General features: G+C 40.7%; 1 protein-coding gene across 1 annotated transcript in view; it reads left to right on the plus strand.

The window, feature by feature from the left end:
• Positions 1-6: 6 nt before the first annotated feature.
• Positions 7-4,243, plus strand: part of SAMD8 (sterile alpha motif domain containing 8) — a 79,327-nt gene continuing 75,090 nt past the window's right edge. The window contains exon 1 of the mRNA XM_011986003.1: positions 7-100. The gene's annotated coding sequence lies outside the window, so the exon portion shown is untranslated. The remainder of the gene's footprint in view (positions 101-4,243) is intronic.

The raw sequence follows: 4,243 nt of genomic DNA on the forward strand, positions 1-4,243 counted from the left end.
ACGCCGACTCGGAGGTGGGTCCGGGGAGCCCGACTCGGACCGCGGAGGTGAGCGGGAGCTGAGGCTGAGAGGGGAGCTTGGGGGGCGCCTGCTGCCAAGGGTGAGTAGGGAGTCTGGGATGGAGCCGGGGGTTGCCGAGGGACCGCGACCCGGAGGGGCCCCAGGGAGACGGTTGAGGGAGCCGGGAGAGTCAGCTCTGGAATGGAATCTGAAGGAAATGGAGGTTGTCGAACCGAGGGCCTGAGGCTGAGGGGTAAGTGGAGGCCGAGGAACGAGAGGGAGGGGGCGGGAGGGGGAGGCTTGAAGAGCCCAGAGCTTGGGGGCTTTTGAAAGCTGCGCAGTGGGGGAAGAAGATCGAAGGGGTCCTGCGGGAATGTGGACCCGGAGGAAGAGATGCTCTGGGTTTGGCAGCGGGGGTGAAGAGTCAGAGCAGCAAGACCTGGGCCGGTGTTCCCTTCCCAGGACGAGGGAGGGCGATCGGGGCAGGGACTGGAGCCTCTTACCCGGGTGGGGCTGGTGGTGATGGAGGGCAGGATTTAGGTTTGATTAGAAGGAGGAGGGCTATTGGATGGGAAATTGTCTGGCCTCTAGGGGTGAGGGAGGCATTGAAAAAGAGAAGTGTGGTCAAGAAAGAAAAGGAGCCCTTGGGGATCTAATTTTGGGTTTTGGCATTTTTACAGGTGCCTTTTAAAACATCAAAGATCACTAGGGCAATGTACTTGGATTGTGGGACTTTCTCGTTCGTGCACAGTGGATCCTTTTAAGAATCTTGGGTGGAAGGGGCGGTGTGAATCACTGATTTGCCTAAAGGACTGGGGGAAGTAGTGGAGAGGAAGTGATGTTTGAAGAAGGTAGTGAAAGACGTGATTCTGAACATGATATCATTTGGATTTATTGACAGTAATGATGTCCTCCTTTTTTTCATCGTATTTTTCTTTCGTAAATAAGTTTAAATACCAGACGTGTTAAGATCCTAAAAAAGATTTACTACATTACCTTTAAGTTTTAAAAACTTGAAACAAGACTTTGGATACTCAGATTTTAAAAATTAAACTTGAAACAAGAATTTGGACACTCGGATTTTAAAAGTTAAACATGAAACAAGAATTTGGACGCTCGGATTTTACAGATACTCAACATGTACTGGTTCCACTTCCAAAGTTTTAAGTTGACACATGTATTTGCCACACAGTAAAAATTTGGTCAGTGCAAGTTTCTGGGTTAAGGGGACACAGTGAAGTTGCCACAGTCTAGGCCAATACCAAATCTTCCTCTCACTGACAACCCCAGGATTGGAGTTAGCTCTTGAAAATTGGAGAGATACCTTTGACTGATTTGCAAAACCAATATTGAAATACTATTTTGCAGATATTGTGTGCATAATATTTTTAGTAGAGTGATTTAGGAAAATAAGGACAGAGGATGCTTGTAGTTGGCATTCAACACAACTGGGACAGGTGGGTACACAGATACTTTTTATAGAAGACATAGTTCCAAAACATAATTATGCCAGAAAAAGAATGATTGCAATATTTATATTCACTTTAGTAGAGATAAATTCACTTCCTTTTGTGATTGTTAAGTCATAACATGGCTCTATGAAGTCTTTGTTTGACTTTAGCCACGTCTCATATGTTTTACAACTTTTTATGTGATTATAGGTTTGTAAAGTTGTTGGCCATTTCTTTTCTCTTCTTCCTTTCTTTTTTTTGAGACAGAGATTCACTGTGTTGCCCAGGCTTAAGTGATCCTCCCACCTCAGCTTCCCAGGTAGCTGGGAGTAGCTGGGACTGCAGGCGGGCGCCGCCATGGCCTGGCTAATTTTTGTTAGCATCAGGCGTTTTCTAAATGCTTGATTAAATCTAAATAGATATCTACTGTTTAATCTTCATGAGATGATAATTTATTGATTGGCAACAGCTTTTAAATTAGTTTATGTGTATGGGCTATGTGACATACCCTCAGATGCACAGTGGAATAGTAATTGTTTCTTCAAAGGAAATGCGAATTCTTAGCTAAAAGCGCTGTGGTTGTTAAAAGTATTAATTCCCTTTAACTTAATACAAATTATCTTCTGTTGAAGTTTACATATTACTGTTTGTTGGTTTTATCTCTAGAGTGAGATCCTCTAGATACCTTGTCTTCATACTTAGTTCTGAATAAAAGTCATGGCCATGTAAAAATTTGCTGAATTGCAATATAAGAACTCTATTCAGATTACATCTTAATGTTATTGCAAAATTAAAGAGAAACTGTTAGATGGAGTTGTACAGTTAACATATTAGCATGTCTAATAGTTTTTAAAATTTTTGTTTCCCTTTGTCAGTTCTCGCACCCACTGAGTAAAGAAAATCAGTTTTAGGTTGGGCTTACTCCTGTAATCCCAGCACTTTGGGAGGCCCAGGCAGGCAGATCACTTGAGGTCAGGAGTTCAAGAACAGCTTGGCCAACACGGCAAAACCCCATCTCTACTAATAATATAAAAAGAATTAGCCAGGTGTGGTGGCACACACCTGAAGTCCCAGCTACTCAGGATGCTGAAGCAGGAGAATCACTTCAACCCAGGAAGCAGAGGTTATGGTGAGCTGAGATCATGCCATTGCATTCCAGCCTGGGCGACAGAGTGATATGTCTCCAAAAAAAAAAAAAAAAAAGTAGAAAATCAGTTTCTCTAAGGCAGAAGAAGCCATCATGACTGCGATGGCAGAATATGCAGACATATTTAGGTAAATCAGTTTTGATTTCAGTAGCATAACCCCCCTTCTGCAAAAGCTTATTCACGTTGCACAGTTGCTTGTAAACATTTTTTTAAATTTTGTTAATCATTAGATCCTCAGTACTTCTTCAAAATTTTGCTGTTACTGATTAAGACATTTTCATGGCTTTTCTAAGAATTGAAATTTGAACACTTTTTTTGAGACACTTAAATCACAGACGTTTCCATGAATAGTATTATTATTGTTTCATAAGAATGCCATGTTAACGAGCTATTCTTTCGAGATTTTTACTTCCAGGCCTGATGTAATATATGGTGTTAATTGTTGGGTGTACCTAGCATGCCCGTTAATTTATGGATGGAAGTCTTTCCTGTCTTCACATTCTACCCCCTTCATTTTTCATATGCCAGTGGATTATTAGTGAACTAAGATTGAATTCACTTTTTAATTTTAAAGCTTCTGTAGCTTTGATTCTCTTTGGACATAAAACTGATTTATATGAGATATGAATACAATTCCATATTCTGCTAAATTACTTATGAAGCTCTTTTGAATGATTGTGGTATTTGATGAAAAAATACAGTATGAGCTAACCATAATTCTTTTAATGGATTTAGGTTATAGAGGAGGAATGTACCATTTCATTCCCGGATTAAGTGTTTTACTTTTTTGCAGAGATGACAGGGGAGAGCCTTGATTATTTTCACATCTCTCATGTGTTTGTATTTGTTTATAAATAAAGTGTTACTTATTTGCAAAATGCTGTATCTTTAATACTTGCTTACATGTGGTTTTGGGAATTCTTTTGGAACCAGTTCTTGTTCTTGTTTTTGTTTTGCTCTAAGGGTATGATGTAACACATTGAGGGGTTAATAGTAGGGCAAGAACAGAGAAAGCCATTTTACAACAGATATCAACAAGGCCGTGATGCTTACTTTAGTTCTTGTGGTTTTCTTGGCCTTGAGAAATCAAGATGTTAACTAAAAATAGGAGAGCATGGGCCAGGCACACTGGGAAGACAGATCAGTGTTTACATGCTACCACTGTTGCTTCCTGGTAACTTGCCATCTGAATGTGTGGGTATGAATTTGTAGCAGACCTGTGGTGTGAATATTCCTGCACCCCCTCCTCCAATACACACAGCACCATCATCACAGATCTGAAGCCTAACCTTTTAGCTGAGTTTAGTGACTTCATGTTTCCGTATTGAAATGTTCTATTCCTTCACTGTATTGGGCCCTCACAATATTATAGAATGTAACATACTGTAAGACTATTAACTAAGAAAAATTTGGTTATAATAGTTTTACCACAGGATTTCACCATAAAACAATGTTTTTTGATATGTGCCTCAGAAAAGAGTGTTGTGGGGCAGGGCAGTTAACTATAATTTGTCTAAAAGTGTTTTTTTTTTTTTTTTTTTTTAAAGATAGGATCTCACTCTGTCACCCAGGCTGGAGTACAGTGGCGTGATCGTGACTTATGCAGCCTGGAACTCCTGGGCTCAAGCAGTCCTCCTGCCTCAG

Source organism: Mandrillus leucophaeus, unplaced genomic scaffold, assembly GCF_000951045.1.
Source record: "Mandrillus leucophaeus isolate KB7577 unplaced genomic scaffold, Mleu.le_1.0 Scaffold1077, whole genome shotgun sequence".
NCBI classification, from domain to species: Eukaryota; Metazoa; Chordata; class Mammalia; order Primates; family Cercopithecidae; genus Mandrillus; species Mandrillus leucophaeus.